Genomic DNA, 25,701 nt, shown 5'->3' with positions numbered 1-25,701 from the left:
TCACACAAAGGTAGGATTTAGATAAGTGGAACAAGCATTGAATGGTCTTGTGTCCTGTTGTCACCGGCTTCAGATTAGCGGAGAGGCTGTTGATTGGAAGAAAGGGGCAAGATGTTGCCTGTTCTGCTCACATTGCACCTGAGGTTTATTTATCCTATAAACGCTTTTTTTTTTTACGAAGCATCAACTTCAGTTTAAAGCATTGTTTCCAACCTACCAGATTTGAATTTACTGACACAACACCCAAAATTTACTCTCACCGCCAAGGTTTTACTGACATTTCCAAAAATTACAACATTTCAGTTTTACGTGCACATTTCAGTATTAAGGCTGACCATACAGTATAACTCATATTTCTTGTTCAATTTCCTTTTTTAGATTTACCTTCAACTTTGTAGCGGAATGGCCTGTCTGATTGCATACAAATTGAAAATGTTTAGGTTTGACCTCAAATTTAGTTTTGGTAAATTTGAAGGAAAATTGTGTAACGTATGGCCGGCCTTAAAGCGGTAGTAAACCCGCTGACATTTTTTTTTTCTTCCTGTCATGCAATGGAAAATGCATAATGAGCTAGTATGCACCGCATACTAGCTCGTTATGAAATACTTACCTTAGAACAAGCCTTGACATCTCGCCCGATACACGCCAAGGGAGCTGACATGTTCCCTCGGAGTGTCTTCCGGGTATCGCGGCTCCGGCGCTGTGAGTGGCCGGAGTCGCGGTATCGTCACTCCCGCACATGCGCACAGGAGATTTCTTTCTTTTTAGCAGGGTCCGGCGTCTGCCGGACTTTCAGCCAAGAATCCCCTGTGCGAATATCTCCTAAACCGTACAGGTTTAGGAAATATTTTTTTTTACCTACAGGTAAGCCTTATTATAGGCTTACCTGTAGGTAAAAGTTGTAAAAAAGACTATACAACCACTTTAAGCCTCATACACACCATATGATTGTTGGCAGGGGATTGTCTGCTAATAGACTGTTGTCCTAAAATCTTAGCGTTAGTACGCTCCTTTTGACAATTGTTGCCCAACTTTTGGCCAACAAATGTTGGATGACAGGCTAGTAAATTTTCGGTGGACAATGGTTTGACGTCAAATTTTCGTATGGTCAGTACACAAATCCATCACACAAAAGTCGAAAGTGCACAATTCTCGGAATCAAGGCTCACCAAACACGAAATTAGCAGAAGGGGCCCAAAGGGTGGTGCTCAAGAGCTGAAATTCCTCGTAGTACATCACTACGTTCATGTTTGTTGCACGACAATTGTGTACTGTTGGCACACGCCCTTTTGACAAAAATCAGATGCTCATTTGGCCAACAATCGTACTGTGTGTACAAGGCTTTAGGCTACAAATAAGTACAAATATGTGTTGTCGGATTTTCCAATCATGTGTGCACAAGTCCGTTGGATAAAAGTCCAAAGTACAAACACGCATGCTCGGAATCAAGTACGAGCTGGAAGCGCTCGGTCTTGTAAAACTAGTGCTCGTACTGGAGATATCACATTGACAAGTCATACGTCTTGTACTTCACTACGTTCGTAATTGTTGGCCAACATTTGTGTGATCGTGTGTATGTAAGACAAGTTGGAGTCAAAACCCTTCGAACAAAAATCCACGGTTTTGTTGTCGGAAAGTCTGATCGTGTTTACTAGGCATTACAGTGGCAGCATGACAGCAGTGTGCAGCAGCACAGATGATGACACCTCACCCACACAACACATTCCTTCCTGAACAGTGACAGTCTCTCTCCACACCAGGTGGTCCCTTCAGTCCACTCCAGTTCAAACAGCACTGGTAGTCCCTCTCCCAGTTTGCCTTGCTCCCATCCCGCAGACCCACACACAAGGCTCTGCCTTCTCCACCAGACCTGTCTCCGGTGCCACTTGAACACTCTAGGTTGTCTCGGCCAGCTCTGGACTGGAACTACGTATGGGCAGTTCCGAGCAAAGCGTCACAGCTATATTTTTTACAGGTAACCCTTTCCTGTCACTAGCATTTACTGTCAGGAGAAAAGTGATATTCCGCGTACACACGACTGGACTTTATAGCAGAAAAGGTCAGACGGATTTATTTCATCGGATATACCGATTGTGTGTGGGCTTCATCTGGCTTTTTTTTTCAAAAATTCTGACGGACCTAGAATTAGAACATGTTTTAAAAAAAACAGGAAAACCATTCACCTGTATGCCATTCCGGACCAAAAACGACGCAAGGGCATCTATTGGCTACTGGCTATTGAACTTTCTTTTTCTAGTCCTGTCGTACGTCATCGCGTTCTAAATGAACGCACTTTGGTGTGATCGTGTGTAGGCAAGTCCATTTCAGCAGAACTCCATCGGAAAGACCGTCAGAGTCTGACCTTCTGATGGTAAATGATGTACGCGGCAGTAGTTTTCTACTGGCTACCATTTAGAATACTGATGGTTGGCAACACTGGCTTAAGCCCCATACACACTATCAGATTATCTGCTGATTTTTTCCTTCAGGTTTACCAAAACCATGTAGTAGAAGGGCCTGCCTGATTGCATACACATTGAAACTCCTAAGGTTTGACCTCATATTATGTGGTTTTGGTAAATCTGAAGGAAAAACTCAGCAGAAAAACTGATAGTGTGTATGGGGCCTTAGAGCCACTTGTTCAGATCCAATCTTGTGCATCGCAGCTTATTGTGTATGGGGCTGCGTAGTCGTAGACTGGTCAGGGTGCCCATGTCCATAAACAAAAGAACCTACAATGCACATGTGAGCATCAGAACTGGACCAGATACCACAGCATACCTTCAGAGGTCTAGTGGTGTCCATGCCTCGATAGGTCAGGTCTGTTTTGGTGTCAAAAGGGGCGACTTACTCAATATTAGGTGGTGGTCATAATGTTATGTCTGATCAGTGTATATTTGTTAGAGATCTCTTCCAGCAAGATTGTGAGGACTCTGCATTGAACCCTGTACACATCTCATAACCTTTATCCCAGTGTACAGAGATTATTATAATCTGGCTACATTCCTGACCTATAGTCTACATCACCGTGCCCTGTTCTCTGTGCTGCTATCTTATCGCTCATTTAAAAAGTTTATCTGCACTTCTGTGGTTGTCTCTCACAGTATTTTTTCAGGCTTTATATGTAACACTTCTCTGCTCATTTAGAGCTATACAGTATAAACACTCATTACTTACGCAATTTTTTTAATCACTGCGATTTTTATTGTTGTATGCAATTTGATGCGATTTGTTGCAGCAATATCAAGAGTTCACATCATTTGATTCACCATCTTCAGTGATATACTCTTGATCACCATTGGCATTTCTTTATATTATACACTTTAATATATACTCACTAGATTCACATTCAGTGTGACCACTTGAATATATATATATATATATATATATGTGTCTTATATATATTATTAGCGCTACACATTTGCTCCATATACTGTTTTACAATAAGTCTTATGCCCCGTACACACGATCGGACATTCCGACAACAAAATCCATGGATTTTTTCCAACAGATGTTGGCTCAAACTTGTCTTGCATAAACACGGTCACACAAATCTTGTCGGACATTCCGAACGTCAAGAACGTGGTAACGTACAACACGTATGACGAGCCAAGAAAAAGTTCAATAGCCAGTGCGGCTCTTCTACTTGATTCCGAGCATGTGTGGAACTTTGTGTGTCAGAATTGTGTACACACGATCGGAAGTTTGTTGTCGGAAAATTTGAGATCCAGATCTCAAATTTTGTGTGACGGAAATTCCGGTGGAAAATGTCCGATGGAGCCTACACATGGTCGGAATTTCCGAGAACAAGCTCCCATCAAACATTTTCCGTCGGGGCATTATTGTTGTGTTGGCTGCTCTTTTTTGAGGTTAGTGCAGTGAGGCTGCATTGTTGACACAAATGAGGCTGCAGATGGGCACAGTGAGGCTGCATTGATGGCTCGGTGAGGCTGCATTGATGGGCATTGACAAGGCTGCATTGTTGGCACAGCGAGGCTGCAGATGGGCATAGTGAGACTGCAGACTGGCACAGTGAGGCTGCAGATTGGCACAGTGAGGCTGAAGATGGGCATTGTGAGACTGCAGATTGGCACAGTGAGGCTGCAGATTGGCACAGTGAGGCTGAAGATGGGCACAGTGAGGCTGCATTGATGGCTCAGTGAGGCTGCATTGATGGGCACAGTGAAGCTGCACTGATGGGCACAGTGAGGCTGCGTTGATGGGCACTAATGAGACTGCAAATGGGCACAGTGAGGGTGCATTGTTGTTGTTGTTTATTATGGCATTATATTATTATCTTTGAAGTATTATTTTATTATAGTATTTTATTATGAATGGGGGGGGGGGGTTGTCTGCACGGAGTGTGACCCCCCTGAAATGAGCTTGCCACCTCCCTAAAATTTGTTTTTGCAGGTTGGGATGTCTGTAATACGAACTTCATATTAATAGACAGCCTCACTGTGCTTAAGTAGAAAAGATGTAGCTGGATAGCCGCACTCCAAATTATTCAACATTATTTCAAAAATGTAATTAAAATCATAGCATCTAGGCTGGCAAACAGACTAACTGCACAGCCGCTGACATGTTTCACACCGAACACGGTGCTTAGTCATAGCCCACTGTGCTTAACCTGCCCAAGACTAGTGCCCTGGCATTGTCTGTAATTATTATGTGCCAGGCCCAGCCATAGACAATAAAGATTATCTCAGGGCATGTGCCAGGAATGACCAGGCCTAGTTGCTTGCGTAAAAGTTACAGGGAATGTCAGACTCTTTGTAAGCCTGTACTCCTGTGCCAGCCACTCACAATGGCCAAAGACCAGAACCCAGGAGATCCAAAGGAGAAGATGCCAGAATTGGCAAGGGATCTTACTGGTGTTGGACTGCTGGAACCAAGGTAAATGTTTCCACTTTAATGCTAGACTGCAGCATGCATGTCATTTTTGATCTCCCCTATAATTCCACTAACCTCAATTGACAGATTCTTTACAACAAATTAATTGAGGAAGTGGAGTCAACTGACAGTTATAACAGACTCTGTGCAACCTTTCATTAAGGGAAATTACATCAACTGACAGTTGATTCTTTGTAGTAGTTCAATGACGGATATTTAGGAGCAAATTATTTTGTACATTATAGAAGGGTCTACTATTCATTGATTTAAAAAGTCTGTTTTGCTATTTAGGAAATTGATCAGGGTAGCAGGGGAACACTATAAGTGGTTGGTGTTAAAACGATAAATTGGTACTTAACTTTAAATAGTTTTTGGCATTGATCACATAAAATAGTTTTGTAAGGGTAGTGTCCTGCATGTGTGAGAACTGTACCAGTATTTATATATTGGTAAAGTTTATATATATATATATATATATATATATATATACACAGTGTAACCTCAGATTGCGAGTAACGAGGTTAACGAGCTTTTCGCAATACAAGCAATTTTTTTTTTAAATCCTGACACAGTTTGCGACTGTTAAAATGAGCAACAGTGTGCAGTACCACATTTGACCAGAGGTGTGGGGGCGCAGTGACACTCGGAGCCATTCGGAAATACTCAGAAACACTCAGAAATATTTGGAAATACTCCGGGGTTTCCGAGTGCAGCCGATCGGTCTCCGAGTATTTCTGAGTCTCTCTGACGCCCCCCCCCCCCACCTCTGCCCACATGCGGTATTGCATGCAATAGAAGTCAAAGTGGAACGAATTATCTTTCCACTGACTTCTATGGGGAAACTCGTTTTCATATGCGAGTGCTTTGGATTAAAAGCGTTCTCCTAGAATGGATTATGCTCGTAATCCATGGTTCCACTGGATTTAGATTTATATAACCTTCCACCCATCCAGTCCTGAGGTTTGGTCCCATCACACAACACACCCCTGTCTTCCAGTGCAGGAGACATGGTTTTCCTCTGCTACAGCTCAGTGACACTTCCAGGTCTTCTTCTTCCTCCAGCCTATAACTTGAAAAGCAGCAGACTACTACTTTCTCTGTCACTCTTCTTTCTCAGCACATGAGCACTGGAGCACAGCTGATCTGTTTCTTGTGCTGCTTCTCCCTCTAACAGTTTGAGCTCTGCTGTACAGGGAATTTTAAGAGGATGATATTGAGTCAATTTCAGATACTTACACTGCTTGCATAAAATAATATGAATATAGTAATAAATACAGAGTTGCATTAATTGCATGTGTTTTTAAATGCAAATATATGCATAGGGCCTTTGTTAAAATTGCAATAATTTTTCCAGCTTAAAGCGGGAGTTCTGCCGTTTTTTGTTTTTAAAAGTCAGCAGCTACAAATACTGCACCTGCTGACTTTTAAAATAAGGACACTTACCCATCCAGCGCGCCCGCGATGTCGGCACCCAAAGCTGATCTCTCGATCGGCTCTCGGGTGCTGCCGCCGCCATCTTCGGTATGGAAATCAGGAAGTGGAGCCTTGCGGCTTCACTTCCCGGTTCCCTACTGCGCATGCGCGAGTCGTGCTGCGCAATAAGGATGGTCCCTGCTGTCTCTGGGATCCGTGTGTTTCCCAGCAGACAGCGGGGGCCCTGCAGTAAGTGGCGTAAATACCCGCAGAATCTGCAGCTATCTCTGCCCGGAAGTGGGTGCAGATACCTGTATTATACAGATATCTGCACCCCCCTCCCCCCTGAAAGGTGCCAATTGTGACACCGGAGGGGGGGAGGGTTCCAATGAGCGGAAGTTCCACTTTAGGGTGGAGCTCCGCTTTAAGCTTTCAGCCTACCATGCTATAGGTGGGGGGTGTTCTTCCTGCCAGAGTAGCAGAGAAGACCTCCACTGAGTTTGTTCTTATTCTTGTAAATTCCCTTCCCAGCAGATCCTTACTGAAGATTAGGATCTAATGCTGCAATAACTATAATAATTGCTATGTGTGGTACGTTGACCGATATTACAGAGTGTACAGCCAAGACAAGTGTTTATTACACATATATTGTTAGTGGGTTAAAGGTGAGGTTAGCATTCTGTTTTTCTGGGTTGCAATAAAAAATATTTCATAATATCTAAGGAAACCTTTTACTTATTTATCTGTTAAATGCACTTTTCTTTTTACAAAACACACAGTAATCATTTTAATATTATGAGGGTACTCTCATGTGATGGGGTGACTCTGATGCAAAGGGAGAAACCTGATGGGATGGGAGGGCTCTGGTGTGATGAGGGATTCTGATGTATAGGGGGGGACTCTCATAAAACGAGAGGACTCTGACATTTTGGGGTTACTCTCATGGGATGAGGGGACCTGTGCTATTATGGGGAGACTTCTGATGATAAGTATGGGCTCTGATGTGATAGTGGGACCTCTGATGTTATAGGCGTACTCTGACATGATGGGGGGGGGGGGGCTCTGATGATAAGTATGGGCTCTAATGTAATGATGGGACTTCTGATGTTATGGGGTACTCTGCTGTGATGGGGGTTCCACTGATGTGATGATGGGACCTCTGATGTGATGAGAGTTCCTCTGATGTGATGGTAAGACCTTTGATGTGAAGGGGGTTCCTCTGATGTGATGGGAGTTCCTCTGATGTGATGGGAGTTCCTCTGGTGTGATGGTGGGACCTCTGATGTGATGGTAAGACCTTTGATGTGAAGGGGGTTCCTCTGATGTGATGGGAGTTCCTCTGATGTAATGGGGGTTCCTCTGATGTGATGGGGGTTCCTCTGATGTGATGGGGGTTCCTCTGATGTGATGAGGGTTCCTTTGATGTGATGGGGGTTCCTCTGATGTGATGGGGGTTCCTCTGATGTGATGGGGGTTCCTCTGATTTGATGGGGGGCTTCTGAGGTGATGGGAGCTCCTCTGATGTGATGGTGGGATCTCTGATGTGATGGTGGTTCCTCTGATGTGATGGTGAGACCTCTGATGTGATGGGGGTAACTCTGATTTGATGGGGGGCTTCTGAGGTGATGGGAGGACCTCTGATGTGATGGGGGTAACTCTGATTTGATGGGGGGCTTCTGAGGTGATGGGAGGACCTCTGATGTGATGGGGGTAACTCTGATTTGATGGGGGGCTTCTGAGGTGATGGGAGGACCTCTGATGTGATGGGGGTAACTCTTATTTGATGGGGGGCTTCTGAGGTGATGGGAGGACCTCTGATGTGAGGATGGGGCTTCTGATGTGAAGTTAATTTTATCAAGGGGGTTATGTGCATAATCCCAGGCTCAGGTTACCCATTGATGGGTAACATTAAAATTTTTTACATTTTGGACTGGGTGTCTCGACATCTTGCATGCTTTTAAGTGGTGCCCTGACTAAAAAAAGGTTGCGAAACACTGGTCCAATGATGTGCAAAAGGTGAACAGGGATCTACTTTTCACATGACAGGATTATTTAAGAGAAAGTTCACTCATTTTTTTGTACAAACATTCTCAGCTCTTTTGTAAACCAGTCTTTTAATGAAGAGATATGAATTTATACAGAACTGATTCACCTGGCAGACCCACCCGCCTTACATATGAGGGTCTTTCTGGAATCTGGATGAAGTGACTTTCTCCCATTTTTGCAATGTTTTGAGCATAGCCTTTCACTGGGCAATCTAATCATATCATGCTTGAGGAGATCTAATCATATCATGCTTGAGGAGATCTAATCATATCATGCTTGAGGAGATCTAATCATATCATGCTTGAGGAGACAAGAAGCTTCCAAGGTCAAATTGGCTTCACCTTGTATAAGCATCTTGTATGGGGCATCTACACAAAACTGAAATATCTGTTCTGGACAGACTGACCTAAGAATGAAACCTTTGTTTTATGAGAACACCATCAGCCTCTGCTTTCTTATTATACCAATCGTTCCTAATCTCTGAAGATTAATTCTTGTGTGAAAATAATCTTTCAATCTTGGAAATGAAATAGCAGTGGCTGGGAGGTGACTCAAGGAGTGACCATTATTCTCTGCAGCCATGGGCTGTGGGCCCTCCGTGGATGCTGGTAATGTAGACTTTCAATCATTACAAATACAATTGTATTATTATTTTTTCTAGCCTAGTAACATTTAAGTTCCCTAAGGGTTGAATTCTAAAGCCCCATACACACTATCAGATTTTCTGCTGATTTTTTCCTTCAGATTTACCAAAACCATATAATATGAGGTCAAACCTTAGGAGTTTCAATGTGTATGCAATCAGCAGGCCCTTCCACTACATGGTTTTGGTAACTCTGAAGACAAAAATCATCCGAAAATCTGATAGTGTGTATGGGGCTTTACAGGAACTTTTGCAAGCTATAATGTTGGGCTGGGCATAGCCAGGAAGTGAGGGGGAAATCTCACCAAAGGGGACACAAGCAGTAATGAAAATAATCTGTAAAACAACTTTTATTTTATTGTGCATGCCACCTTGTAATGTGTAACAACTCCTTCTCTCCCTTAGCTGCACGAGAATGTAAAGACTGGTAAGGCAAATTTATTTTATATTATACTCAGGTTTTTATGACATGGGACATCACACAGAAGGGGTGTATTAAAAAAAATTGCATATTGGTCCAGTGAATCTGTATGTACATTCATTATGTGTGAATTAACCAGTTCATTCGTTTTAGAGATTTTTCATGCAATGTATAAAGCTATTGCTGTTGTTTGAATAGGACAAAATCGAATGTTCTTAAGGTATTTTCTCTTCTGGTCGAATGTTCTTAGTCTATTGTCAAATGTACTTTAACTATGGTTGAACGTCCTTAGGCTATCGTTTTAGTTTTTTTTTCTTCCACCAAAAGACAATTTAAATATAAAAAAAATATATATATTCGCAAAGGTTATTGTTTTAGGCTTTTTTTTTACCCAACTTAAATTTCTGAAATTAACATTTCGCACAAATTAAAAACAATGTGAATTAACCAGCATTGGCTCATTAGTTTTAGAGATTTTTCATGCAATGTATAAAGATGTTTCTGTTGTTTGAATAGGACAAAATCAAATGTTTTTAAGGTATTTTCTCTTCTGGTCGAATGTTCTTAGTCTATAGTCAAAAGGTATTTTTTCTTTTGGTCAAATGTACTTTAGCTGTGGTTGAATGTCCTTAGGCTATCGTTTTAGGCTTTTTTTCTTCCACCAAAAGACAACTTAAATATAAAAAAATTAAAAAATATTTGCAAAGGTTATTATTTTAGGCTTTTTTGTTTCACCTAACTTACATTTCTGAAATTAATATTTCGCACAAATTAAAAATAATTTGAATGAACCAGCATTGGCTTATTCATTTTAATGATTTTTTGTTCAATGTTTAAAGCTGTGGCTGTTGTGTGAATAGGACAAGATCATATGTTCTTAAGGTATTCTTTCTTTTGAGTGTTATTAGGCTATGGTCAAAAGATATTTACTCTAAGCCCTTGGATACACGGTCGGACATTCCGACAACCAAATCCGTCAGATTTTGTCCGACGGATTTTGTTCGAAGCTGTTGCATACACACGGTATGCAAGTTGTCGGAAAATTCGATCGTTCAGAACGTGATGACGTTATTTCGTTACAACGAGACTACCATCAGGCTAGTTAGTAGCCAATAGCTTTGATGTAGGAATTTTATCTGAGCATGCGTGGCACTTTGTCCGATCGGAATTCTCTACACATGATCGGAGTTTGTCCGATCGGAGCATTTTGTCAGAAAATTTTACCAACAAGTTGGAAAACTTGGTCCGTCGGATACTCCGATGGAAACAGTCCGATGGAGACCACACACAGTCGGAATATCCAAAAAAATGGTCGGATCAGACACATTCCGTCAGAATCTCCGACCGTGTGTACAAGGGCTAATGGTTGAATGCACTTAAGCTATCATTTTAGGCTTTTTTTTCTTCCGCTGAAAACAAGTTAAATATAAAAAAAATGAAAACATTTTCGCAAAGGTTATTGTTTTAGGCTTTTTATTTTTTTTTCACCTAACTTAAATGTCTGAAATTAATATTTTGCACAAATTAAAAATAATTTGAATGAACCAGCATTGGCTCATTCGTTTTAGGGATTTTTTCGTTCAAAGTTTAAAGGGGTTGTAAAGGTTCATTTTTTTATTTTCTACATAGGTTCCTTTAACCACCTTCAGACCGGACCATTTTGCTGGTCAATGACCAGAGGTCTTTTTACAATTTGGCACTGCGCTGCTTTAACTGGTAATTGCGCGGTCATGCAATGTTGTACCCAAACAAAATTTGCGTCCTTTTCTTCCCACAAATAGAGCTTTCTTTTGATGGTATTTGATTGCCTCTGCGATTTTAATTTTTTGCGATATAAACGTAAAAAGACCGCAAATTTTGAAAAAAAATGATATTTTCTACTTTTTGTTATTAGAAAAATCCAATAAACTCAATTTTAGTCATACATTTAGGCCAAAATGTATTCAGCCACATGTCTTTGGTAAAAAAAAAGTCAATAATTGTATATTTATTGGTTTGCGCAAAAGTTGTCACATCTACAAACTAAGGTACGTTTTCTGGAATTTACGCAGCTTTTAGTTTACGACTGCCTATCTCATTTCTTGAGGTGCTAAAATGGCAGGGCAGTACAAAACCCCCCCAAATGACCCCATTTTGGAAAGTAGACACCCTAAGGAAATTGATAAGTGGCATGTTGAGCCCATTGAATATTTAATTTTTTTGCCTCAAGCGATTGAATAATGACAAAAAAAAATTATTTTTTTTTTTTTTACACAAAGTTGTCACTAAATGATATATTGCTCACACATGCTATGGGCATATGTGAAATGACACCCCAAAATAAATTCTGCTGCTTCTCCTGAGTACGGGGATACCACATATGTGGGACTTTTTGGGAGCCTAGCCGCGTACGGGGCCCCGAAATCCAAGCACCGCCTTCAGGCTTTCTAAGGGCGTAAATTTTTGATTTCACTTCTCACTACCTATTACAGTTTTGAAGGCCATAAAATGCCAAGATGGCACAAAACCCCCACAAATGACCCCATTTTAGAAAGTAGACACCCCAAGCTATTTGCTGAGAGGCATTTTGAGTCCATGGAATATTTTATATTTTGCCACAAGTTGCGGGAAAATTACAAACTTTAATTTTTTTTTTATTTTTTTTTCACAAAGTTGTCACTAAATGATATATTGCTCACACATGCTATGGGCATATGTGAAATGACACCCCAAAATAAATTCTGCTGCTTCTCCTGAGTACGGGGATACCACATATGTGGGACTTTTTGGGAGCCTAGCCGCGTACGGGGCCCCGAAAACCAAGCACCGCCTTCAGGCTTTCTAAGGGCGTTACAGTTTTGAAGGCCATAAAATGCCAAGATGGCACAAACCCCCCCCAAATGACCCCATTTTGGAAAGTAGACACCCCTAAATTTAGGGGTACACTAGTGAGACTAGGTAATAAATGGCGGGTGCCCTGAAACTATAAAAAAAATAACTAACCAACCAGCGTCACCTGTAACAGTTATATGGTGATCACTGGTGAAAGGGTTAACTAGGGGGCAATCAGGGGGCTTTATGCGGTAGTATATGGGGGTCCCTGGCGCTATAAAAAGCTGCGGCGAACCTAAATACCTACCTGCCTAACTAGCGTCACCTGTGACACTAATACAGTGATCAGAAAAACGATCGCTTATTAAGCTGGGTTCACACTGGAGCGATGCGGGAACGCCACGAATCCGCGGCGGGTTCCCGCATCACATGCCTCCCGGCGGCAGTTCACACTGCCCTATGCGAACTGCTGGGAGTGTCAGTGAAATGTTAATGACACCCCCAGATCAGTTCGCATATCGCAGTGCGATCTGCAAACTCGGATCGCATGGTGTGAACACCCATGCGATCCGATTCTGCTGCGGACCAAAAAAAGGGTCCCGTGCGAGTTTGCGGCGGGTGCGGCGGGTGCGACACGAATTCAGCCATACTATCTGTATGGCTGAACTCGAATCGCACAGAGATCGGATGTGATTTGCACTGCAGTGCGGTGCAAATCACATTCGTTCTCATAAACCGCTGCAATGTGAACCCAGCCTTAGTGACACTGGCGACGGGGGGTGATCACGGGGTTAAACCTTTATTGGGGGGGTTAGGGGGGTACCTTAGAACTAAAGGGGGCTAACCCTAACTGCCCTAACAGTTATTACAGTCACAAATGACAACAATGCAAAAAAAAAAAAAAAAAAGCAATTGGTGTCACTGTGACTGGGGGGGCAGGGGTAATTGGGGGGTGATCGGGGGGTAAAGGGGGGGTGTGAGTGTGCCTGGCATGTTCTACTGTATGTGTGGTGTGTTGGTGCAACTCACCGAACCTCTCTCCTCGGTGCCGGAACGAAAAATACCGACACGGAGGAGAGAATACATCACTTCCTCTCCTGTGTTTACATTACAGGAGAGGAAGTGATGTCACGGGACATTTTCATTCGTCGGGAGCGATCGCGAGGGGGTGGCCATGAATGAATGGCCGTCCCCTCGTCCTGGATCGCTCCCGAACGAATACCGACCGCCGCAGGCACCGGGCGGGCAGGCAAGGACGTACATGTAAGCCCTTATGCCTGCCCGTGCCATTCTGTCGACGTACATCGTCGTGCGGCGGTCGGCAAGTGGTTAAGCTAGTGCATTGTGGGTTCACTTACCTTTTCCTTCGATTTCCCTTCTAAATGTTTTTTTTCTTTGTCTGAATATCTCACTTCCTGTTTCTCCTCAGTAAACTTCTCACCATCATCCGAGTGGTGTTTAGTCAGCCAGAACAGCTTACTGAACAGCTTACTGAGGAGAAACAGGAAGTGAGAAATTCAGACAAAGAAAACAAAGAAAAAAACATTTAGGCCGCGTACACACGCGCGGACTGTTGGCCCAACTTTGTCCGTCCAACAGTTTGAGCGAACAGTCCGCTCAAACTTAGCATGGACGGACATGGCCACACACGACGGACGAACAGTTTGCTGAAACCGTGCGCGATGACGTGAACGGCACGTACGACGGGACGAAAAATACGACGTCCTATACACTGCAATGCAACCTTCCGACGTGGAAATCCTTTCTGAGCATGCGCGAGACTTAGTTGGCCGAACAAGCCTACACACGAGCGAACAGTCCGCTGAAACCTTGTTTCAGCGGACAGTTTTTCGGAATTTCCGTAAGACCTTGTTCGGCCAACTGTCCGCTGAAACTGTCCGCTGAAGCCCCACACACGAGCGGACTGTCCGCCCAAACACTGTTCAGCGGACAAGGTTGGGCGAACAGTCCGCGCGTGTGTACGTGGCCTTAGAAGGGAAATCGAAGGAAAAGATAAGTGAACCAACAATGCACTAGCTTACAGGAACCTATTTAGAAAATAAAAAACGAGCCTTTACAACCCCTTTAAAGCTGTGGCTGTTGTGTGAATAGGAAAAGATCAAATGTTCTTAAGGTATTCTCTTTTTTGGTTGAGTGTTATTAGGCTATGGTCAAAAGGTATTTACTCTTCTGGTTGAATGCACTTAAACTATCATTTTAGGCTTTTTTTTCTTCTACCAAAAACAAATTAAATAAAAAAATATTTGCCAAGGTAATATGCATGATTTATGTGTAGCAATTTATTTTATAAATAGCCCACTTTTTATTATGGGATGCCTAAAAGTTTAAAGCCTTCTGGGAAAAGCAGCGAGCCAATCACAAAAGCAAAAAATTTGAGTCCTGGGGCCATTATGTGCACCAGCAATGTATAGAACGTCTCTAGGTTACAGTATTACAAAGAAGCAATTTTGGGAAATAAGAGATGGAAATATAACGGTAATTATTAGGAATATTAAATGACAGTTTGTGTTCGCAATTATTTTATTTTTTTTAGCCAGAATTGAGTTTTCCTTGAATTACGTGTAGTAAATGTCATAAAAAAATGTGTTAAATAAGTGTGACTTGGATTCAATAGTATTGTTTATGTTCAATATCTATATTCATGGTCACTCCTTTATTGTGCCAGAATGTTCTATAGAAGCTGGATAAGAATAGAGATCAGGATTGTTTTATCCACTTGTTCATTTATTTTTTATGGTTTCTTTCTTTCTACAATATAACTAGGAATGACAGTGAGGGCAGGTAAGATTTGGTGATTCTTGTATTTTGTGTTTTTCTATTAGCAGTCATGTCCCAGTTTGAAAAGTTTCTGTTAAATAGAGTTTGAATGGAACATTTCACCACGTTTAATGTCCAACTGAAATTTCAGTTTAATGAATATAAACCCAACATATTCCTCATATTCCTAATTTGTGCCTGCTGTACCAAGTACATGTATAAAAACATATCCTGTTCTCTTTGTATTGCTTCCTCTGTGTGAAATACCCGGTGATACTGCCAGTCCCCCTGCTTTCCCATTAAAAACTGACCACACTAGGCAGAAGGGCGTCAGTTTTCTGGTTGTGCTGGGAGCTAATCCAGTGATCAGGCTCATACTGACACGCATCTCCCAACCCCCTGTATAGCCATCCACTGGGAAGATCAGTGGTCTGAGGTTTCTCCTCCCCCAGCTCTTATGCAGCTAAGTACAGAAGGAATGTGATCACTTATAAAAAAGGGGAAAAGCATTTTATAGCATTTTTTATATGTATACACAAATTTTTTGCCTTTTATTTTTATTTTAATCTGAATGGGTTATTTTACAAGGTGAGGGTTCACATTTACTTTACATCAGTGAATGCAGTCCAGGTGTACAAAATGTGGAGTGCAAAGTCTTATGCTCCGTACACACGACCGTTGGAAAAACCTTGGATGGTTTTTCCGACGGAATTCCACTCAAGCTTGGCTTGCATACACATGGTCACACAAAAGTTCTCTAAACTTTCGACCGTCAAGAACGCGGTAACGTACAACACTACGACGAGTCGAGAAAATGAAGTTCAATGCTTCCGAGCATGCGTCGAATTGTTTCCAAACATGCATAGGAATTTGTACAGATGATCGGAATTTCCGATCTGAACTTTTTCCGACCGAAAAATAGAGAACCTGCTCTGAATCTTTTGCTAGCTGGAATTCTGCCAGCAAAAGTCTGATGGAGCATACACATGGTCGGAATTTCTGACCAAAAGCTCACATCCGATTTTTGCTGACAGAATTTCTGATCGTGTGTACGGGGCTCTACAGTTAATTTTCTTTACAAAGCAGCAACAGCATTAAAAGTCTGTCCTCTGTGTAGAAGCAGTAGTCCTGTCAAACCTAGACCTCTCCACTAAGCAGGGAACATGAGATTTGATAATGAGAGAGCTCTAGGTTTGACCCAGCAAGGATGTGTTAGACCTCTGCAGAGAGACCACTGATTCCATATAGAGAGCAAGGGTGCTTCTTCAGTATGCTGCAATGGGCAGACTTTTCTACTCAAGTTGTGGCTTCTTCTAAAGAAAATGAACTGTAATGCCGCGTACACACGATTGGAATTCCCGGTCAGAAAAAGACCGATGAGAGCTTTTCATTCAAAACTTTCTATCGGAAATTCCGATCGCGTGTATGCAATTCCGACGTGCCAAAAATCACGCATGCTCAGATTCAACTATGAGACAGAAGCTATTGGCCACTGGCTATTGAACTTCCTTTTTCTAGTCCTATTGTACGTATTGTACGTCACCGCGTTATAAACGCGTTATAATCGCGTTATAATCGTCATTTGGTGTGACAGAGTGTATGCAAGACCGCTTGAGCCGAATTCCGTTGGAATTCCGTCGGGAAAACCATCAGAGCTTTTTCCGACAAGAATGCCAATCGCGTGTACGTGGCATCAGACTTCGAAGACCTTTTCATGCACCTGGAACGTATTTAGCAGATTTCAACTAAAAGTTCAGCCTTAGGTGTATGTCGGCAGCTTTAAGAGCTCTAGGGGGCATGCAATCGCTCCTCAGAGAGCCAGAACGGGGATCTGTCAATGTAAACAGACAGATCTCCGTTCTAGGAGGGAAGTAGAGAGAGATCTGCTGTTCCTAGTGATCAGGAACAGCAATCTTTCTCCTCTTCTAGTCAGTACACTCCCCCCACAGTTAGAAACACCTCCCTATGGAACACTTAACCCCTTGATTGCCCCCTAGTGTTAACCACTTCCCTGCCAGTGACATTTATACAGTAATCAGTGGCTATTTTAGCTCTGATTGCTTTATAAATGTCAATGGTCCCAAAAAAGTGTCAAAAGTGTCCAGTCTGTCCACCGCAACGTCGCAGTCCTGCTAAAAATTACTGATTACCGCCATTACTGGTAAAAAAAAAATAATAAGAAGAAGAAGAATGCCATAAAGCTATCCCCTATTTTGTAGACACTATAACTTTTGCGCAAACCAATCAATATACGCTTGTTGCGATTTTTTTTTTTTACCAAAAATATGTAGAAGAATACTTATTGGGCTAAACTGATGAAGAAATTTTATTTTATTTTTTTTTGGATATTTATTATAGCAAAAAGTAAAAAAAATTGTTTTTTTTAAAAATTGTCGCTATCTTTTTGTTTATAGTGCAAAAAATACAAACCAAAGAGGTGATCAAATACCACCAAAAGAAATCTTTATTTGTGGGGAAAAAAGGGCATACATTTTGTTTGTGTACAACGTTGCACGACCGTGCAATTGCCAGTTAAAGCGACGCAGTGCCGTATTGCAAAAAATGGCCTGGTCATTGAGGGGGTAAATTCTTCCAGTCCTCAGGTGGTTAAAGAAAACATTCAAAGCATGTTATAATGTTTCTTCTGGCTCAAATCCTTCTTTTATAGGGAATACACATTTCTCTCAGCCCATTTCTAAGTAACACCAAAACCCTCAACCCAGTGCTCAAAAATCTGTCCTTATCTATCATAAATCTGCAGAATATCAATTCATCTGACCTAACTAGTAACAATTCCAGATTCTGCCATTAGATGGCGCTAAAGGTAAAATTGTAGTTATAACTTGGCAACAAACTGCAAAATAAACATTTGTGGAGTAGAATTTGCTCCAACCTACTGCATGATTTTCATTTAAAGTGTAAATATTTTTAAAGTAAAAAAAATGAGGCCTTTGATATGGATCTCTGTGCACTATTTTAGTTGCCATATTGCAGCTCAGCTCCTGGCACACAGCTAACGCCATATTTAAAAAACAAAAAAATGTGAGCTGCTTTACCCGCCAACTGATTTGGATTTTCTGTCCATCCATTCTTTAGATTTACACAGTCCTACCAGACTGTATAAATGAGCTGGTGACCAGCTTTCCCTGCTGCAGTTAAGTAATGAAGCTTGGTCACTTTCCTACCTTTGGCCTGTGATTGGACAATGAAAAAGGAGCAGCAGGTCACCCCTCTGCTCACTGTGTTCTCTCCTCCTGTCAGCATGTTCCTTGCTGGCACATGCAGTTGTAGCACACCCATAACTCCCAACTTTTTCAGATGGGAATAAGGGATACCTATCAGCAAAAGTATGCAGGTATAGGACACACCCCTTCAACGCCCCCTTAAAGGAGAACTGTACAAAAAAAAAACAAGATTGATTAAACCCACAAGTGCTTTTTTTTTACCACTGCAATCACTATATTTTGGCTTTTGGAATTTACAAATGCACCAATTTAGAAATCAGATGAAAGGTTTAGTGCTGGAAAACACTTTTTGATAGATAAAAAGTGCATTTTATATACATCTATATAGATCAGACCCAAATGATGGACAAATGAAGAGGAAGGAGGGACAGTCCCTCGAAATCAGGGATAGTTGAGAGCTATGGCACACCGGATTGGCTCTAGTGCTACCCCTCCTTCTCCTGTACAGAGGATTACAAGAGACTCATGCCAAACCAAATCCAAGAGTTTAAAGTGGTTGTAAAGGCTCTCTACATAGGTGTGCACAGTCTATTGCATTAGGCTGTGCACCCCAAAGCTCAAACACACACTACTGATCACTCAATGTTCATTCATAAAGGGAAGGGGATGGTCAATTACATATTTACCGGCCCCTTCCTCCACTCATCCTAAAACATCCTTGCAGCAACAGCTGGCGGGGGAGGAGGGAAGCTGGTAGCACTGCAGGGGGAAGCGGGGAACCAGGGAAGTAGGGGGAATCTTTGCTGTAAAGGGTGATTAGGGTGTGCCTGGGCACACCTGGCACACACTGTGCGCACACCTATGGCTCTCTGCATTCTATGCATACAAGTAAAAAACTTTCTGTGTGCATCAGCCCCTTCCCCCAACACTTACCTGAGACCCATCTCGATCCAGCAATGTGCAAGAGAGCAGCGGCTCTCCCGGGTCTCCTACTCCTCATTGGCTGAGATAGCTGCAGGAGCCATTGGCTCTCGCTACTGTCAATCACAGCCAGTGATCCAATGAGGCTAGAGTGAGCCTATTCGGAAGCCTCCATAGCAAGCTGCTTGTTATGGGGGGCACTCGGCAGAAAGGAGGGGCCAGGAACAGCGGCGGCGGACCCGAGAAGAAAAAAAAAAATCAGGACTGATCTGTGCAAAACCACTACACAGAGCAGATAAGTATCATATGTTTGTTTTTTTCTTTTTTAAATCTGCCTTTCACCACAGCTCTGGAAGGTTTTACCCCCTTCCTGACCAGGCCATATTATGCGATATGGCACTGCGTTGCTTTAACTGACAATTGCGCTGTCGTGCGACATTGTACCCAAACAAAATGTATGTCCTTTTTTTCCAACAAATAGAGTTTTCTTTTGGTGGTATTTAATCACCTCTTTAGATTTTTTGTGCTATAAACAAAAAAAGACCAACAATTTTGAAAAAAATCCATTATATATTGATTGGATTGTGCAACTATGGGATATTTTTTATGGACTTTTAATTTTTTTTATTGTTTTAATAGTAATGGCAGTGATCAATAATTTTTAGTGGGACTGCGACATCACAATGGACAAATCTGAAATAAGTGACACTTTTTTAGGACCAGTGACACCAATATAGTGATTAAAAACATGCACTGTCACTGTATAAATGACACAGGCAGGGAAGCAGTTAACTCCAGAGGCGATCAAAGGGTTAAGTGTGCTTCTAGGGAGTGCTTTCTAAGTGTGGGAGATATGTGACACTGGAGGAGAACAGAGATCTGTATCTCTGCCCAGCAGAAACACAAGACCTCCATTCTCCTCGCTCACAGAACGGTGGTCTGCCTTGTTTACAAAGGCAGACTGCCGTTCTGTCTCTCCTCTGAACAATCATGGGTGGCCAGCGGCCATCGAAGCCACCAAACCCACTAATTGGCTTCCCGTGTGTCCTCCCACGGGGTGCGCGCATGTGCCCCCAGAGCTGACGAAGGCGATGACATACAGGTACGTGAATATGCGCTTAAGGGCCATCCTGCCGCAGTACATTGGGCGGACCTTAAGTGGTTAATCTCACTTTAAAGTGATTCTATCTTCGGAAGACAGCCATCGCCCCCCTCCTCCAACTCCCCCATGCCATGACAGAGCTGACCATACACTATAGTATCTGATTGTGGTGTGTATGACCACCCTAAGGCAACAACAGGCAGCACAATGTCGGGTGACAATGTCGGTGACAAATGTATATCTGAAAAGATTGTTTCAATATATGAAGAAACATTCATGTAATTCCAAATCTCTTGATTACAATACAGACCACCAACGCAGATTACACAGGTAGCGGGGGATCCTGGAGACGACAATATGGCGGATGACGTGAGTAGGTAGGTAGAATATATGGAGCCACCGAGCACCACGTGAGAGTGGAGAGTGCGGAGAGTTCATCTGTAATGTTTTCTAATTATTCTTCCCATTTTATATTTTTCCTCTGCTGCCTGAAGGTCCAAAGGTAAGAAAAAGCAATTCTGATCAAAGTATAACTAAAGGCAAAACGTTATTTATTTTGTTTTGAAAAAAGTGGAGAAGGATTAGAACCCCCATCCGGTTTTTATCGCTGTGTCCGCATTAGGGGGAATTATTCTCTCCATTTGTCCTGTTTACATTATCACTGAAAGTGAAAGAAAATGTTACCAGAAAAGAAGATAAACCATGAAATGGGGACACTTTTGTGGTGGCAACCAGGGATTTCCTCACTTTGGAGGGATATCCTCTCACTTCCTGTTTTGGTTATGGGACAGGAAGTGAAGGCAAATCTCCTTCGAATTATTATTATTATAGAGTTGCTAATGGCAGAGCTGTTCAAAGCTGATAGAATCAATGAAAAGATATGTTGTAACTGTTGAAGATAAGAGATCATTTAACAATATCCTTATCCTCCAAAAATAATCCATTACTTAAAGTGGTTGTAAATAAACCTCCCGGAGACATTTTTACATATAGGTAAGCCTATAATAAGGCTTCCCTATATGTACTGAAAATATCTCCTAAGTATGCGCCGTTTAGGAGATATTTACCTTGTAGTGTTCCGATGATGTCACCCTTCGTGTAATTTCTTCCTCAGCCTGTGCCGTGACCGGTAGGTTCCGCGCGAATGCGTGGGAGTGACGTCACGCGGCCTAGGCCAGTCACAGAGCAGGAGTCCTGGGGCCTTGAAAGAAAAGGGGTGAAGATGAATGCTTCCATTCATTTGCAGGTAAGTACCACATAATAGGCTAGTGTGCGATGCATACTAGCCCATTATGCTTTTACTTTGGGAATAAAGAGGAAGTAAAAGCCATCAGGGTTTACTACCTCTTTAACCACTTGCCCACTTCAATGCCCATCAGTGTCGCCTATCAGTGCCAATCAGTGCTCACCAGTGCCACCTATGAGTGCCCATCAGTGCCGCCTATCAATGCCCATCAGTGCCGTATATCAGTGCCACCTCATCAGTGCCACCTCATCGGTGCTGCCTTATTAGTTCCCATCAGTGCAGCTTATGAGTTCCCATCAGTGAAGGAGAAAACGTACTTATTTAAAAAAAATTATAACAAAAACAAAGAAAAAAATTTAAAAATGTAGATCTTTTTTTTATTCGTTTAGCAAAAAATAAAAACCATAGAGGTGATCAAATACCACCAAAAGAAAGCTCTATTTGTGGGAACAAAACAATAAAAATTCTGTTTGGATAAAGTGTATTTTTAGTGCAATTCCAATGCGACAATGCAGGATGAAACCAAAGTTGCATAAAAACGCACAAAAGTGTAAAACGATATGAATGAAAAAAAAATTGTTCATAAATTGCTGTAATCCAATATGTGACTTCACTGTGCAGCATATAATGTAGATTGAGTGCTCATCACCGTGTTTCCCATCACCCCATTAAGATAAAAGGCTTACTGGAAAGCCTGCGACCTCCCTTATTCAGGGGGTCAAACAGCGCTTTTAGTGCAATCAAAGACTCACCGATGGAAGACTTTGGCGTTCCTCTCCAGAAGGATCCATAGACATCCAATCGAATCCCAATAATGCGAACAGCAGGATAATATATAAAAAAAAAAGAAAGAAAAAAAGGCTCCAATAGTAGAGAATGTCTTCCCAAGACGTTTTATTAAAAGGAAGGAGTTACAATACAAAAACTCTGAGGCAAATAAAATTTGCAATAGTAATCCTTGCAAGGAGAAAAGGACATGCAGGTACGTTTAAAATCCTATTGCGCATGCGCAGAATGTGTGTGCATAGTGTACACCAATCAAATCCTTCCTTTTAGGTGTATCCTGGGAGAATAAAAGTAAGAACTTGATATATTGTCATATGTAAAAACAATGCTTTTTTCTTTAGACAGTTTCACACGTTAGGCCAATTTTATACAAACATTCGTGCTGTTAAGATGTATCTAACAAATCACTAAAGTTCAATTTAACACGTTAAAACAGCCTAAAAAATAAATAATAATAATTTTTTTTTATATCTGCAGCTTTCATTATCTGCTTGCCGACCAGCCGCTACAGTTGTACTGCGGCAACATGGCTCGGCTGCACGAATCGCTGTCATGTTAAGTCACTTCCTGATTTGGGCACTAGGGGCGCACCCCCCGCTCACCACGGAGCCGATGCGAGTGCCTGACGGTCGTGATTACCACCGGGCTCCCGCGATCGCTCGGGGCACACCGAGAACCGGGATCTGTGTGTGTAAACACAGTTTCCGGTTCTCTGAGGGAAGAACAGACAGATCGTCTGTTCATACAGAGTATGAACAGGGATCTGTCATCTCCCCTACACAGTCCCCTCCCCTCTTCAGTTAGAACACAAACTAGGGAACACATTTAACTCCTTGATTGCCCCCTAGTGTTAACCCCTTCCCTGCCAGTGACATTTTTACAGTAATCATTGCATTTTATAGCACTGATCGCTGTATAGATGCCAATGGTCCCAAAAATGTGTCAAAATTGTCCGATGTGTCCGCCATTATGTCGCAGTCCCAATAGAAAATCGCAGAACGCCGCCATTACGAACAAAAAAAAAATTATAATAAAAATGCCATAAAACTATCCCCTATTTTGTAGACGCTATAACTTTTGCGCAATCAATCAGTATATGTTTATTGTGATTTTTTTTTTACCAAAAATATGTAGAAGAATACATATCGGCCTAAACTGAGGAAAAAATTGTTTTTTATATATTTTTGGGGGATATTTATTATAGCAAAAAGTAAAAAATATTGTTTTTTTTTCAAAATTTGGGCTCTTTTTTGTTTATAGCGTAAAAAAATTAAAACCGCAGAGGTGATCAAATACCACCAAAAGAAAGCTCTAATTGTGGGGGAAAAAAGGACAGCAATTTTGTTTGGGTGTAACGTTGCACGGTTGCGCAATTGTCAGTTAATCGCAAAAAGTGCTCTGGTCAGGAAGGGTGTAAAATCTTCCGGGGCTGAAGCGGTTAAAATACTATCTGGTGATCCTGCCTTAAAGGTCTTTGTTCAGTCACTTCCTGTTACAAGGTGACATCCTGTCTCGGTCTCTCAGCTGTTCTCTTGCATTGTCACCCTGCTCTCCCAACTGAAACTACAAGTGGCGGTTCAAACATACATTACACAGGCGTAGTGCATTGCTGTCACTATTAGCAAGATCATCCTGAGAAATGCCATACAGCTATCGCTGGAGTGCATGTAGATTAGGGTTGCCACCTTTTCTTCAAGTCAAACCCGAACACTTTAGCGGCACACAGCAATTTTTTTTTTTTTTAAGTATAAACTATACATATATTTTGCTATTAAATAACAATTATAATCATATGAAGTTAAAGTGTTGTTCCACCCACAAAAAAAAAAATGCTTAAAATTCTTAAAAAAATAAAATAAAAAACATTTGGAAATTTTTTTTTTAACTCACCTCTAAATGCCTGTTGCTAGGGGGTCCCTCGTAGTCTGCCTCTTTCAGTGCCTGGGCTCCTGACGTCACTTCCTCTCAGCGTAGGAAGGGCTCAGCCCCGCCCCCTCCCTCCTGTCAATCATCTGGGACACGTGACAGGTCCCATATGACTGCGCGGCCAATCACGGCGCGCGGTGCTGCTCGTGCATGTGCAGTGGGTGCCCACAGTTGCAATGCCGGCGGCGCCGAGAGAAGAGGGGCTTCGTTCCCCTGCATCGCTGGACCCTGGGTGAATGTCCGATTATTAAAAGTCAGCAGCTGCAGTATTTGTAGCTGCTGACTTTCAATTTTTTTTTTTTTAGGGGGACTCTGCAGACTCTGATGTAAGGGAGAACTCTGGGGACTCTGACATAAGGGATGCTTTGGGAACCCTGATGTAAGGGGGAACAATGAGAACTCTGATGTAAGGTGAACACTGTGGCCTCTGGTGTAAAGGGGAACTCTGATGTAAGGGGTGCTCTGAGAACCCTGAATTACCTTAGTGTACTCACTCAGAGGCAGGAGAGAGAAGGAGGGAGACTTCAGTCACAGACAGGGATGGATGGTGAGCTCACTCACCCCTTGGTAGACAGCACCTCTCATCCAGATGCATCTGGAAGTCATAGTCCGGTCTGAATAATGTGTCAGGGTTTTCAGGCAGTCTGAAACCCAGACGCATGAGTTCAAACCCGAACTGTCCGGGTGAATCCCGGACAGGTGGCAACCCTAGTCACAGACAGGGATGGATGGGGAGCTCACTCACCCCTTGGTAGACAGCACCTCTCATCCAGATGCATCTGGAAGTCATAGTCCGGTCTGAATAATGTGTCAGGGTTTTCAGGCAGTCTGAAACCCGGACGCATGATTCCAAACCCAAACTGTCCGGGTGAATCCCGGACAGGTGGCAACCCTAATGTAGACAGATAGAGGCTGCAAAGAAGATGCAGGAAATCAGCAACACCAAAATGCAATAAGATGTAAAAAGGGTGAAAACTGCACTTTATTTAAAAATGGCAATTGTTTATGATCGAAAAATAATTTTAATAGAAATATGGAAAATGTTTAATTTTACGTTTACATTGCAGATACTGGTGGCACCTAGGAGAATACTCTATTATTTGAAAACATGAGAAAAGAATGTACTAATGGAATGGGAAAACAAGATTCAACGTATTACAAATATACACACAAATGTCTAATCAACTTAGGCTTTCCTAAATACACATTTTTATGTACTATGCAATTCTAAAAAATAAAATAAGATTCTTATGAAGTGTCTGGCTGTGTTTATAGTTCTCCTAAAATGTAAAGAGTGAAACATTTATGATTGTGATGGTTATTTTTTTTATTTTTATTTTTATCCCTTTTCTTTATTAAGAAAACAGTTTTCCATAATAACACAGACAGCTATAGTAATAATAACAAAACAATAATCTCCTGGCCAAAGGGTTATATCAATCTGTCTACAACATATCCTTTGATTAGTCATCTTGATTCTTTCACGCCGGTCCTATATTTAACGTACTCTGACCCCATAATCGAGATCCC

General features: G+C 42.0%; 1 long non-coding RNA gene across 1 annotated transcript; it reads left to right on the top strand.

Moving 5' to 3' along the window:
• The first annotated feature begins 8,758 nt into the window (after positions 1-8,758).
• On the top strand, positions 8,759-25,426 carry LOC143926967 (uncharacterized). Its single transcript, XR_013262169.1, has 5 exons — positions 8,759-8,960; positions 9,401-9,422; positions 15,012-15,029; positions 20,522-20,590; positions 25,239-25,426. It is a non-coding gene; the product is annotated as an uncharacterized LOC143926967 (long non-coding RNA).
• Positions 25,427-25,701: the final 275 nt, after the last annotated feature.

The sequence above is a fragment of the Lithobates pipiens genome, unplaced genomic scaffold, assembly GCF_037356315.1.
Source record: "Lithobates pipiens isolate NorthernLeopardFrog02 unplaced genomic scaffold, aLitPip1_a1.2 Scaffold_23, whole genome shotgun sequence".
Classification (NCBI taxonomy): domain Eukaryota; kingdom Metazoa; phylum Chordata; class Amphibia; order Anura; family Ranidae; genus Lithobates; species Lithobates pipiens.
Note: the sequence above shows the minus strand (reverse complement) of the source record. Positions and strands in the feature narration are given on the sequence as shown.